This window comes from Sinocyclocheilus anshuiensis, unplaced genomic scaffold, assembly GCF_001515605.1.
Source record: "Sinocyclocheilus anshuiensis isolate Anshui unplaced genomic scaffold, SAMN03320099.WGS_v1.1 scaffold894, whole genome shotgun sequence".
Classification (NCBI taxonomy): domain Eukaryota; kingdom Metazoa; phylum Chordata; class Actinopteri; order Cypriniformes; family Cyprinidae; genus Sinocyclocheilus; species Sinocyclocheilus anshuiensis.
This window is the reverse complement of record NW_015536505.1, coordinates 295,189-310,495: the sequence shown is the minus strand read 5'-3', so window position 1 is coordinate 310,495 and position 15,307 is coordinate 295,189. Positions and strand designations below refer to the sequence as shown.

Below are 15,307 nucleotides of genomic sequence, written 5' to 3'. Positions count from 1 at the left end.
GGGGTGGCGAACTCCGGTCCTGGAGAGCCGCAGCCCTGCAGAGTTCACCTCCAACCCTAATTAAAACTCACCTGCCTGTAGCTTTCTAGTAACCCTTCAGACCTTGATTAGCTTGTTCAGGTGTGTCTGATTAGGGTTGAAGCAAATCTCTGCAGGGCTGCGGCTCTCCTGGACCGACATTCGCCACCCCTGGTATATACAAACAAAAATCTACTTTTCTTCAACGCAAAGTTTTATTTAAAAAAAAAACACAAGGAAAAAGTCAGGAATAAAATAAGAACAAATAAAAAAAATTGCAAACAACAGCACAAATAAATGCACTATTTGGTAACAAAACGGATCGGCTCGAAATCGGAAAGAAGTGAGACTGACCGGCCGATCATGAGGAAAATCAGCCGATTCCGATCCCTGGCCGATCGATCGGTGCATCTTTAGATTTAGCCTATTTTTTTCCTGCATGCCATGTGCGGAGCTCCGTAGATGGTAACTTACATGTTGGCCAACAAAAAAACAACAACATCACTGCAGTGCTCTATTTATGAACCAAAAAATATAAAAATAAACTAGCGGAAGAAGATCATTGTATGACCACAGATGTGACCATTATCAATGACACAGCACCAATGTGAAATTAAATGACCTCAGTTAATTCAACTGATGATGAAGAATTGCACAAACTCACATCTTTTCATCCGAACAAAACGTTCGCTATCATAATCACTGTATATGTCTCTGTAAGACTCAGAAAATCCACAGAATGATTCAACTTCCTGCTGGAGGAGGCCTCATCAACACAGCATTAGGTGACTTACTCTGACTCTGTGCATGACTCTTATTGCTTAACTCTAAGGTTTGTTAATTTAGTGGATTATTGTGTTTTAAAGGGGTTAGTGAGACAGGGCAATAATCTTCCTGTACCGCAGTATTTACTGTAAAAGAGAGTAATATTGTAAGCGAAATCATGAGTATACAAAGCATTATGCTGCCAACAATGGTGGTCAATCCTGTTTCAAAGGCGACGCTAATTCATCGAATAAAGGTTCTTTTGTGTTACTGCACTTGTCCCCATGGAAACGACAATGTACTCAGTCTTGTTCCTGGCCTCAATGGTGAGGGCAAATGTTTCTCTTTCTGCACTTTTCTTTATCGGTCACGTCCCATCCGTCTCATATTTTGAAGAAGTACATTTTCGGATGCCATAATCACGTCTTCACGATTCAGGGTAAGTCTTTCTACACACATCTCAAGAAGGAAATGTATTAATTTGCCACTATAAAAATTTTAACAGACAAGATTCTAATTTTTTCAGCCCTGAAGTGGTACTTCACAAGAATCTCATCTCATGTAATGGTTATATAATTACATTTGCAGGCACTAATGTTTCCCCACACACTATGGCACGTATTGCCTCAGAAGTCATTAGGAAGAGTTGCTGTTCTGCTTTGAGGATATCGCCCAAATTAACCGACGAATTACCTAAAGGAGTAAAAGTGGGACGTCTGGAATTAGATCCAATTTGCAAATCAACACATGCTTTTAGGCCTTGTAGGCGAGACATGCAGTCTCGCTTTGGCACTACCATAACGCACCTCTAGACCAAACAAACACTTGTCCTCGTGATATAAAAGAAATCGGAAGATAAGGTTTGCACATACCAAGGCTAACCATCAAGTTATCATAACGTAAGGCGAAAATGTCCAAGAGTAGGGTGGATATGGTGCAACATGACAGATCCTGGTAAACACTAAATGAGCCATATGCTTGTTTTTGTTACAATAATACCTGCATTTCTTTAGTTTCGAGAGCGTTCATGTAAAGACATGCCTTTGGAGGTTTCTGTGTCAGGTTTGTCAGAGCTTCTAACATCCGCACATATGAGGAGATTTAGCCAAAAAGCCTTTGGCAAAGTGAGCAAACATCATAGCGATCGCAGATAAGGATATGTCAACATGGAGATGTGCTGTGCAGTGATGAATTAGTTACGTTGTACTGAACAGTAGGAGACTTCAGTGAATTAAAAGAGAGTAAACAGGAAAGAATGAAAGAGAGGAAAAAGTTCAGCTGTTTTCACAAGCCTCAGCTGCAGAAAGCCTAGGGCTGGGAAAACCACATCCAGCAGGGCCTACATCCTAGATGCATATCACTGCAGTTCCTATGAGACGTGCCGTTTCAGCAAGTTAACTGAAATAGGATGCATTTGTGTCAAAGAGATTTTGAGGACATTTTCTTGATGTTTGAGATACATGACAATCAATTATGACTGGGATGCAAAATCAATATCAATTAACACGGAATTTTTACCATTGTTTGTTGGGAATGCATTGATTTCAAGAAATTTTCCAAGTTAAATACCACAAGTCAATATAATCAATACAAGCTCTGTGGAATGCTATTGATTACCACAAAAAAATTATTTTGTCTAACTTTGACGCACAGTTTTCACAAGCATGCACAAATGTGAAAAAAGTATATAGAACAGTACATTCAAAGAAGATTAAAGGGGCAAAATTATTAAAATGTTTGCTATCACTTTATTTTAAAATGTTAGTAAATTATGCATAATTACTAGTAAGACTAAACCAAACCAGGGCTGTAGCTATCGATTATTTTAGTAATCGAGTATTCTGCAGATTATTCCATCGATTAATCGAGTAATCGGATAAGAAGTCATTTTTCTTTATTAAAGAGCAATACTAAATATACAAGAGATAATAAGATATATCTCTTAAAATAAACAACTAATTTGTTTTCTTTTCATTTTTATTGCTGAAATTGCATACATTAATAACCGTGAAAACTAAACCCATTTAATGTATTTAATTGCCAAATTGCATTCAAAATGCAAATTCAAATATATCAATAAAAATAAATAAAAAAATCAATAAAAATACAAAAATCAATTTCACATTACTTTAAAAAAGGTAAACAGTACAAACTAAAACTAAGGCATAAATCAAAATAATAGTGATAAAAATAATAATAATAATACCTAATCATTGCATTTATGTCGTGCAACTTAACTTTCAAGTTTCAGCCTGACTAAAGCTCAAGCATGACATAAGCCTTTACGGTCTTCTTGGAAGGCTTTGTGGCTTTTGTGAGAGGCAAAATTCAGTGGAGAGGAAGGTAACCTGGAACAAGAACAAGAGTCCATACACAATTTTTAAACACATTTTTCTGCAACATGAAATTAGAGTTATTTGGAGAATAAACCCTCTTAAATGTCCATATACGTGTGTGTGTGTAAAACTTGTTTTTGATATTCTTCATATGCTGGTCAGTTCACAGCAGTGATAGAAATTAATCTGTTCCAATAAGTTTAAAATGAGTTTGACATTTTATGGCCATTTTTACCTTTATAAAGCCTCCGCCAGTAGGTGGCAGCAAGTCACTGTTAAGAAGTGAGTCATTGCGATTGAACTGAATCATTTAAACGTTTGATTCATTCAGGAACGAAACACCATCATGTTGCACAGAGACGCAAAACAGCGCTGTGGCTGTATTTGGAATTTTTTGTTGGCAAAATAATGCAAAAACAGGCAATATAGTGTCTAAAACGTAAGTCTCATAATATTGTGATATTGACTAACTTTCTTTCTGTGGTATTTTTATGCACAATGGCGTTTAGTCTTTCACAAAACATAGCTAACATAGGGACATCATAACTAGCCACCATATTGATTTACGGTCTTAAATATGTCCAGCGTTTTTTTTTTTGTTTTTTTTTGAAAGTCTGGTCCCTGTTTTTATACAGTCTATGGTCTGGCCCAGCGTTTATCGGGTTGTGCGTCAGTAATAATGGTCCGTGTGTAGTTACAGTAAATGGACTAAACGAAGATGATTTTTTGTATTCGAGTTACTCGAGGTATTCGAGGAATCGTTTCAGCCCTAAACCAAACCCTAACACTAAACCTATAGTAATTATGTTGTAAATTAATATTGCTCAATACTAAATTACACTGCAATGAGGAAACATAGCATATTCAAAAGTGTGACCAATTTTTTTGTTTTGTTTTACAGCTTTGCAACGAAGACTAAAACATATTTTCCATTTCAACATATTTTTAAAGAAAAAAAGATGCTGCAAAAGGTGCTGTAAAAAAATAATGAAATTATAATAAATCGCCAGGAGTAGTCCTTTAAAAGACTTATAAATAGACTTAGTCTTAAAAATACTTATCACAGTGGGGTCCTGAGTTTAAATTTAGCCTGGGTCATGGTCTGACCCTATATTGCCTCTCTTACTCCATCCACTTTCCTGTCAGTTTTCCACTGTCCTACAAAATAAAAACAAACTGGCAATAAATAAAATAAAAGAATGTTTTTGTCTTCGAAGGTGTTTGCATTCTGCCTAGGTAGCCATTCATCTGAGAACAACAATACAATAAACAAAGCATGTGAACAAAGATATCCATTACAATTCACTTCACACACACGGCCACGTCATGGCCTATAGTGTGTTCTCACAATAGACGTGTGTAGAGGGAGTGTCACTGATGTATCACCTATCCCAGGGCATCTGCGGCCTGTTCGGATCAAGTGCTATTTTGAAACATGATCATTCAAGAAGACACAGAAGGTTATTGAGAGCTGAATGTTTCACTTTGGCTCACTTCCTTACAAGCTCTGCCTTAAATGTAATGTTTTGTGAACGCAAACTATAAATTATGGTTTGAAAAGTCAGACAGATGTGGTTGGGTTTGGGAAGAGAGGAGTCAACATGGTTCCCTTTGCTTAAAAGGCAAACACATCTTATTTGACGTCTTACAAGTTTAGTCAGCAATACACTCACTACACGCAGCAGAGCTGACATGATGAGTTTTCAATTGGACATTTTGAGAAAAAATCTATTTTGGTATTCTAGGACAAAAGACCATTCCAGACTTCAAAATGGGCCACTGTCAACCACAAAATGTGGCACAGACTCAATAAACGGCACTTTGTGTGCGCATGCTTGTGTTAGTGCACATTTTAGAGTTTATATATCAGGAGCTGCTGGCCTAGAACTGTCATCCTGTTTCTCAATGTTTTCTTTTATGCCCCCCCCCCTCCCTTTAAGGTTTACTAAATATACACCCCATGGAATAATAAATGGAAACAGCACTTTCCAATTCAAAGGGTCTGAGAACGAGCACCTGAACATCTAGACACAATTCTAAAAAAAAAAAAATTATTATTCCACATCCTCCCAGATCGTCTGTTTAATATACATTCAGTAGTCACTAGATTCCAGATATGAGGGGTCCATCCTCAGTGGTGTTATACTGTGATTGGACAACTGATCAAACAGTAAAGTCAAATATTTGACAGTTTAACAGGACAGACTCTGTTTGCCGTGTTTTTGCGTCTGTCAAAATCTTGTATAAAGTGTTCCCTGTAATATTACACCTTCCAATGGCGAATTAAATAGCCATGTCAGTGTGACGCACCATACAGTCAATGTTGTCATGCTGTTTCTTTGTCTGACTCTATTACTTTACCCAAAACTACCTTTAAAGTGCCCCTATTATGCCATTTTTAAGGTTCCTATTCCTAATATTGTTTTTGGAGTCTCCTACAACAGGTTTGCATGCATGCAAGGTCAAAAAACACTTTAGTTTTCTCATAATTTGCATTTAATTTCACCACATTTCTCAATGATATGTAAAGGATTCGGACAAAGCAGTTCTAAGATTCAGTCTCTCTAAAACCCTTCTTTCTGTAAGCCTACTCTGCTCTGATTGGTCAGATGGCCCAGTCCTTTGTTATTGGTCTACCGCGTAGTCTGTGTCAGAAACTAAACGCCCATTGCCATAAATGAATGACAGCTCCGGAGAGAATGTATCGAGAGAAAAGATGGTACAGATTTTACCTTATAAATTCGAGCTCGAGTCCGATGATGAAACGCGTAATTGATCAATCAGACACTGATTCACAAACACGACTGGAGCAGGATGTTTCTCAGTGGTAAGAGTCAACTCAGTTTGGGGTAGTTATAAGACGTGATTGCAGCGTCATTGTTATAATTTATTTAGGTGCACGTGTGGGAACTGTATCAGAATGCCAAGCAAAGTTGAAAATCTCTGCTGCCACAAAGTACGACAGGTAGTATTATATGTTTCTGCATTAGTTGAGCATTAGACGCCTCTTTTATAAAGAAAATGAAAATTCTGTCATTATTTACTCACCCTCATGTCATTCCAAACCCGTAAGACCTCCGTTCATCTTCGGAACACAAATTAAGATATTTTTGATGGAATCTGAGAGCTCTCTGACCCTCCCATAGACAGCAAGGGTCCTTAAACGATCAAGGTCCAGAAACGTAGCAAGGACATCGGTAAAATATTTCATGTGACATCAGGGGTTCAACCATAATTTTACAAAGCTACGAGAATACTTTTTGAGCGCAAAAGAAAACGAATTGTTGAATAAAGTCTTTTTTTTTTTCTTTTGCGCACAAAAAGTATTCTCGTAGCTTTAGAAAATTATGGGTGAACTATCCCTTTAAGTGTATTTTGAATGATCGATAGAAAATATAATCATCTATTATTTATCATACTTACATGTTGTGATTCAGTGGAGCAATCTGGTTTAAATAAACTGGGCACTGATCCATCTTTCAAGAGCGAGTGTTTTGTGAATCCCGCGTTGAACTCCTCGCGATTAGAGAAGCAGTCCTCAGTAAAATGACGGGAACACAAAAAGATTGGGATTGAACTGCTGTGGTATCGTTGAAAAAATGAATGTCACCCACTGATTCTTTGCAGCCTCACCATTCAGAAGTGAAAATAAAACCAATTTACTTTCACAGCGTAGGACACAGCGTCTTCTCAACATGATGTTTACCACACAGAAATGCTACACTGTTTCAGGGTGGGCTAAGTTGTTTGCGGCCGTCCAACGTATGCAAATGTTTTACCCACTGAAGTGGGATTCGAATTCCTGACGACTCATTTAGGTGATTCAGAGTCTTTTTTATTTTTTTGAGAGACAATAACTTTATTTACCTTTGCAGACTATTTACTATATAACTTTGCAGATAGTTTACATTCACATACAGCTACATTACACATAAAAGGCAATATTCGAAATGGCATAATAGGGGCACTTTAAATTTCAATTAATGCATACAAAGGCTTAAATACACCTCTTCTATGATGAGCATGTTTACATTTTTTTATTTTTTTTTATTTTGGGGGCATAAAGTAAAACAAATGTCAGGGTGATAAAACTGTCATTATATCCAAATAAATAAATAAAAATACTCCTTAAAATTGTTATTTACTGAAAAAACATTATTATTTAGAGAAAAATCAGTAATACAGTTTTGTTAAGCTATTATTAATATTTAAAAACAACTCAAAGTCACTTTGTGACCAAAAAAAGTCATGTGGTGCAACCAACATGCAGAAAAAAAGGATATCATATAGAGAGGACCTCAAGTCTGTGTGTCAAGGTCGATAAGTCTTCTAAAAGATCAAACAAGTTGATCTTTGATCTAAATTAGTTCAGGTTGTAAAATGTGTGATTAATTTAATTAATGAATAATTCCTGATATTTGTTAAATGTATATCTTATAATATACTGTATATACTTCAAAATATTTACAAATCATACTTCAAAATATTTACAAATCACAAAAAATTTGATGCGTAATGAAGTTAAATATGTTATGTGTAATCTTTTTACTTGATGGTTAAACCACATGACATTCTGTAATGACAGTCCTTCAATCAAAATATTTCTTTAAAATGTCCTAAATGTTTTTTTCAAATCCATATGAATTCAACATTAATATAAAGAAAAATTCCAAGAACTTGGCAATTTGTTTTAAACCTGATTTTTAAAAGACTGTCATTTTCCTTACCTTAGACCAGGGGTAGGCAAGTTCAGTCCTAGAGAGCCGCAGTCCTGCAGAGTTCAGCTCCAACCCTAATCAAACACCCCTGAACAAGCTAATCAATGTCTTCGGGATTACTAAGGCTATAGGCAGGTGAGTTTTTTTTTCAGGGTTGGAGCTGACCTCTGCAGGACAGCGGCTCTCTAGGACCGAACTTGCCTACCCCTGCCTTAGACCCTTATTTTGTATTGACCCACAAGTAAAAAAGGAAATAAGTGGTGGTCTTTCCTACTGGACAATTAAATGTGATGAGGAATCCTGTGCGATTTGCACAAACTGCATCTTCTCACATGAAGCCACACCCTAATGAGATGTCAAGAATGAAAAGGAAAGTTGAATTTTCCAGCCGGAATTCCAAGGTCTCTTTTCACCATAGTGGCTCACTTGGAAATAATGGAAATGCTATAAACTCCATGACGTCCAGGTGTAATGCACCATTTCCGGGCACATTCATTGGTTTCCAAACATAGTCTTGCCATGATCTGGCAAACATCACAGAAATAGCTTGAGAATTAGCATGTGAGAGAACATGCAGATGTGGATTCTTATTAAGAAATAAAGAAGATAATGGAACTTGATAATAGAAATGCTATAAACTCCATGACGTCCAGGTGCAATGCACCATTTCCGGGCACATTCATGAGTTTCCAAACGTAGTCTTCCCATGATCTGGCAAACGTCACAGAACTAGCTTGAGAATTAGCATGCATGTTAACATGCAGACAAGGATTCTTTTTAAGAGTTAAGAGTTCTTATTGAAAGAAAGAAAGAAAGAAAGAAAGAAAGAAAGAAAGAAAGAAAGAAAGAAAGAAAGAAAGAAAGAAAGAAAGAAAGAAAGAAAGAAAGAAAGAAAGAAAGAAAGAAAGAAAGAAAGAAAGAAAGAAAGAAAGAAAGAAATAAAGAAAGAAAGAAAGAAAGAAAGAAAGAAAGAAAGAAAGAAAGACATTTTGTCACAGGTAATCAGAGTGTATAGATCTAAACAGATTCTGGCTATTTCAAGCTCAACCACTGTCACTGCAATCAGCATACAATCAAACTGTCAGAGCTGCCACACGACTGTGAATGACAAAGAAACTCGAAGAACATGACACTTCTGTCACATAGCTCTTTCCTTTACAGCAGTCGTATGGAGAAACATTCAAAAACTTCAGTATGCTTGAAGAAAACCCTCATTGTTTTCTGCCAAAGAGAAAGAGTCACTCCAGCAAATGAGGCACTGACTTCTTCGCCAGTTTTAGGTAACTGCTCAACAGTTTATCAAAGCAGGAGGCCCGTCTTTTTCCAGCGAACTCATTTGACTTTCTCTGCAGCTCTTGAAACTCCAACTGCTTCAGCAGATGTGATTCTGGGAAAGCCAATCACCGGTGAGAGGCATCGAGACCCAGAAACAACCAGCCCTCACATGCTGATGGCCCCTTATAGTAACAGACTTTTTTTTTTTTTAACAAACGCCCTCCCGGGAACTCAATATGGAGCCATGAGTGGGCTCTGGTAACTCATCTTGAAAGAGCGTTCAGAACGAATGATGAAAACTTAGTAGAGGTGGAGGAGGAAGTATGCAGGTATTAAAGGCAGGAAATTAATACCGTGCATTAGGTTTTGCTGAGAGAAATCACAGCCGGCCGCCTGCAAAACCAATCACGGGGTCATGCAAAGCGTGTGCAAACAGTGTGGGAGCTCAATGACAGATGAGGACAATGAGACAGCAAATCAAGATGGCGAAGAAATCGTGAGGTTTCAAGGTGTTTTGCATTTCATTACCTCACTTTATATATTATATATTGTGTAAACAATGATGTTGACATCGAAGAAATGTAAACAATATTGAAACAAAAACTTGTGGTGTCAAGCATGTTTATTCAGTGGGTGGAGACTTGTGTCAATGGGATTTGCAAAGAGAATCATTTGTAGGCAGCAAGCAAAGCTCTTGCAAATAAATCAAGAAAGCACAATTGTCACACATAAGAGATTAAGATTGTAATTTCCATTTGCCAATTATTATACATCTCTGCATAAATATAAATCTGTTTGTTGGATCAAAATTGACCTTAATCCAAATCAACTTTGTGTCACCATAACTAAAATAATCACGCTACATCTTTACTTCATATGGAAAGTAGCACATTAGCTACTTACTTATATGTAAGAAAGTCCTGTTTTCTAACAGTCACTTGGCTGAGAGTGAGTGCTCAATTCATGTGCTAAGTTAAAATTATGCTTTTTCTTGTTCTTTTCTGTCAAAATGATGGAAAGCATTTTGAATTAGTCAAAGCTCAGGCAAATGGTGGAAAGTTTCCAGTTAACTCAACCTCTGGTATCACAAGCACCATGCTCTACCTGTTGAACTACAGAAAAGCTGTAGGCTCAAAGCATTTTTATTTGGTGAGAAGTTGTTACTTAGCCCCCAGAGAATTTGAGACTGAAAGAGAGAAAAAAGCGAGCTGTCATCGCTATTAAAGCTGCATGACACTAGCAAACCAGTGCCAAACACTGTTCCCATGTCAATTAACTGACCAAGATGTTCCAGTCAATCCAACTGCACATGTTATTTACATTTATTCTTATCTGGCAGAAGATGCTATTAAATGATGCCTGACAGTTTAACGTAACAGACCTTCATCTTGGAAGGTCCTGAGGCGGAGGAGGAAGGTAATGGGAAAGCAGAGCAGTATCATATATCAAATTGAATTCACAATTAGGGGAAAATACATGGTTGATGTATTTCCCAAGATCACTGGCTAAACAGTCCATAATCCCAGTGGAGAACACTGATGGTCTCCAACCATTACTGACAGAAGAACTAACAATGATGGCTTTTTGAAGGAGGATATGTGACTGCAAATGAGGACAATTGGATTATGGTGCACTTTTTATCTGCTGTATGCCAAATCAAAAAGACTATTTATCATAAAAAGTTGAATTGGCAGACCTGAGGAACATGGATTGATGTACAATCTTTGTTTTGAAAATTAGGTGAGCCTATACTTATGAAAATGGTCTGTCTTTGTTCAATCTTATAAGGTATCGGTGTTGGCAAGGATATCAGGGTGTTTTCAAGAGAAAATCTGAATGGTATGATACCTGGGGCTGAAACAAATCAGAATTATTTTAAGTAAATGAGATAGCTGTGATGAACAAAATTCCCAAATGAAGAGTTAAACCTGGATAAAGAAATTAATTAAATGATTTTGATCTCCCTCATATTGTTCCAAACCAGTATGACTTTTTTTGTCCATACAATGGAAATCAGCAGGATCCAACATTTGACCCCACTAGCTGACTTTCATTATATGGCCAAAATAATTCTTCAGAATATATCACATCAAAATATATCTTCTGTTGTGTTCTACAGACAAAAGAAAGTCATATAGATATGGTACAACATGAGGCTAAGTAAATGATACAGAACAATTTAAACAATTAAGACAACCTACTCTAGCCTTTGAATTGTAGAAGATAATGATAATATTGGCTATAACAAGATGATATGACATATAATATGAATACTGGGTCTATCAAGCTTACACAAAAAAAAACTTTTTATTTCAAGTCTTCTGAAACACACAATAGTTAAAAAAGTAGTTTTGTGTGATGAATCGAGTTGATTCATTCAAAAACCAATCTAAATGATTCATTCATGACTCAAGAGTTCAACCTCTCACTGGAGGGAAGATTATTAGTGAATAATCACTTAAATTTCAGTCTGTTCCTTACAAAACTATCATATGGATTAAAAAGACCTGCAATATAGCACGCAGGTCATATGGACTTATTTTCTGATATTTTTATGATGCTTTTGCATCCTGTTGAATTTTGAAAGCTCCAGTTCCCCATTAATTTTTATAAGTGAATGTAAAGAACGCCCAGTGCAATTGTTTTAAAGTCCTCCTTTTGAGATCCACAAAAGAGAGTAAGTCATATGGGTTTGGAACAACATGCGTATGAGTAGGTGATTCATTTTCGTGTGTTTAATATCCCTTTAAAAGGAAATTCTTGAAGATCATGCTCTTATTCACTGTTAACTCACGGAAGTTCCTAAGCATGTCTTACACGGCATGCCATCGACTCGATAAGGAATGGTACAGCACGTGATGACTGTTTTGTTTAGCAGTTTTGAAATATTTGGGAGATCTGTCTTTTGGCTCACAAACACAAGCAAGTTGCAAATGATTAGATGAAGCCTGACTCAAGCTCCTCTGGACTGTTAAACACTGGACTGGTCTTGCTCCTCTGGACTCATCTCAAAACATTTTACAGAGGAAATACAAGGTTAACCTCACGAGACTGTGGCTCGGCAATTTACTCTCTAAAAAGCATTAGACATTTCTAGACCTACTGTACACAAATATGCCGACAAACCCCATTCCAACACCTTTACTACTTAACAGTCAAAGCCCCAGACTGAGAAAACAACTAAAGCTCATCTGAAACGTTTTTGAGTCACCTCTGAGCCATCCGGATGAGAGTTATAAGTGTCTAGGAGACCCGAACACAACTCTCTCAGACGGACTAGATTAAATCCCCCTGCCTATAAACAAAACAAATTTAAACATACAATGAAAACAAATTATGTGGGACTTTTCTCATTTGAAGTCCAATAAAACTGGAATAACACACAAGAAACTTGAGTTTAAAGAATATGATCTTATCCATAGAACAAGCTTTGATTTACAGCCCATCCCTTTATCAGAAGAAAGGAGACGTTTTGTCTGTTCTACTCTGGTGATGTCTGCTTTGAAACTACTTTTATTTAGATGGCAAAGTAAAATAAAAATATACACTACAAAATTTCAGAATAACTGTTTTTGAAAGAATCTTCACAAAGGCCCCATTTATTTGATCAAAAATACAGTAAAAAATATTGTGAAATATTATTGTAGTGTACTCTATTGTAAATATTAAGCAGCAAAAACTGTTTTCAACATTAATGATGATAATAATAATAATAATAATAATAACAACAACAAAATGTTTAATGCGCACCAAATCAGCATATTAGAATGATTACTGAAGGATGATGTGACACTGAAGACTTGAGTAATGGCTGATGGAAAATCTGTTTTGCCATCACAGGAATAAATTATTTTAAAATATATTAAAAAAGAAAATAGTTGTGTGTAAATAGTAAAGTGTAATAAGGGAAAAACCCTTAAGATAACATGTAGAAAGAAAAAAACGCATCTTAAGCACGCAGAATAACATAAGTGGACTTTGAACGATTAATTGCCACTCTGAACGATTACGTAATTGTCGCATCCATAATTGTAATTGCGATTAGAAATTTGATTAATTGTGCAGCCCTACTGTACCCAAAAGAGTGTTTAACAGTTTCCAGCATCCATACCCACATATGGCTCTCACTGCACTGGAGATTTAGGTGACCGCCTGAGAGACATTGTTCTAGGTCACAATGAGGCTGGACTGTATCCAGAGGTCAATGCCACACTAAAGGAAAGACACACTTGAAAGTCTGTCACGTGGCTGGACTGATGATCAAATGTGGGACGTTTTACTGAAAATTCAAATATAGCTCAACACAGTGCACCTTCAAAACAGCTACTTGGAATCTGGGCCAGCAAAAGCATTTATCTAGTATTTAACCTGGGCAGTCTATGAAGACTAAACAGCTGTTTCGGTCTTAAATATAAAAGATAGCTGCAGCATTTCTCTGACCTTGAGCGAGGCACAACAGGGAGCCCGAAGACATTATAGGACATCACGAATGTCCTCACTGATACTGTAATACCTGTCCTCTAAAACGCTAGGGACCAGAAAACTGGCAATCAGTGCAATTAACAATGACAATGAGTGACTAAAACACCAAATAAACCCATTTGTTTAATATTCTTCATACTTCAGACTCTTCCTCTATATAATTTCCATATGTAGAAAGCAAAATGTACCCAACTGTAACAAACAGTTGGGTACCTTCAGCATGAAAACGTAACATCATTGATGATTGTCAAAACAGAACTTATATTAAAGGAAGGTGATTCCTTCTCTTGGCACCGTGACTGTAAACCTGAATGAGTCCAAATGAGGAAGCAGACTGTAATAAAGTGATTTGTGTGTGCCCCATCTGTCAATATTGGCACAGTCATGTGTTTACACACTGGACACCCCTGAGATGATCATGCAGAGTGGCATATAAACACACTTTAACTAATAAATGTAACAAACTCTAACACTAACATCATAGATTAAACAAGGCTTTAGTTAACTGAATTAATTTCAAAGAAAATGTTAATTACAACGAGCACTGGACTTATATTAAAAAATAATTTAGATAACTTAAAGAAAAATGTGCTTCATGTGAAAAAATCTCAAAATGAAGTCAAAATGAAATATAAGTTAATATGACTGAATGAACCTGACTACATTCGGTTAAAACAACAAAAGTCATTTTTCAGGGTCAGATCAGGTAAAAAATAAGGCAACAATTGTTTTCACGTAAAAAAAATGTCAACAGACTAAAATTGAAATCTAAAAGTGACATTTACTGCACTTTTTCAACCACTTTTAATTTAATTAATTAAAAAATACAAGCCGAAACATAAAGATGGAGTAAAAATGGCAAAAATAATTGTGAAAAGTTAAATGATATAAACAAGTATGTTGTTAAAATGGTAAAAATCTTTTTCTGGTAGCCTGACACAGCAGTCATATTTGAAAAAAAAAAAAACAATGTCAAACTGCATAATAAATTTAATTTTACACAGGGATGTAAAAAAAATTTGCAGAAGCTATTTCTGCCTGATCTGACCCATATAATAGTGTAATAACTATTGCTTTAAAATATATTAATATTTTGACTTTGAATAAAACCTGTCAACTCCAATGTTACCAAATGAAACACGTTTTAGGTTACCTGATAAAAACATTTTTATAATGCAGGAATATTTCCAGCCAATAACATCCTCTTCTCTCAGCCTCTGCAACACAATTTAAATCATGGCAGTGGCACCCAGTAATGCACTATACAGCTACAAAAATCACAACCTAATTAAAAAATTATGGGGTGGGGTCATATAACCTAAAATCTGGGTTGGTAAGTGAAAGTTTGAAAGTTCAAACCCAAGAAATGATCCATGAACTACAGACACTCAACCTCAGGATGTAAGCAGTGTTGGGGAAAGTTACTTTTAAAAGTAATGCATTACAATATTGCGTTACTCCCTAAAAAAGTAACTAATTACGTTACTTAGTTACTTTTTATGGAAAGTAATGCGTTATATTACTCTTGCGTTACGTTCGCGTTACTTTTTAAATATAAGAAGGCCTTGATTGTTTTTAATATAAGAAGTTATATTTATAGCAAATATAAAAGCCCTTTCACACCAAAAAGTGTAATGAATAAACCTCAGGCTGAAAGAAGAAACACTCTTCAGCAATAAAAAAACAAAGCACAATTGTTAGTTTATCTAAAGT

At 36.1% G+C, this 15,307-nt stretch overlaps 1 protein-coding gene and 1 long non-coding RNA gene across 5 annotated transcripts in view; one reads left to right on the top strand and one right to left on the bottom strand.

Moving 5' to 3' along the window:
* LOC107691150 (uncharacterized) overlaps positions 1–8,501 on the top strand; it is a 15,982-nt gene extending 7,481 nt beyond the window's left edge. Inside the window, exons 2-3 of the long non-coding RNA XR_001634517.1 lie at positions 7,868–7,871; positions 8,491–8,501. This is a non-coding gene — a long non-coding RNA (uncharacterized LOC107691150). The remainder of the gene's footprint in view (positions 1–7,867; positions 7,872–8,490) is intronic.
* Positions 1–15,307, bottom strand: part of LOC107691124 (epidermal growth factor receptor-like) — a 69,046-nt gene that overhangs the window by 52,673 nt on the left and 1,066 nt on the right. The window lies entirely within an intron of this gene.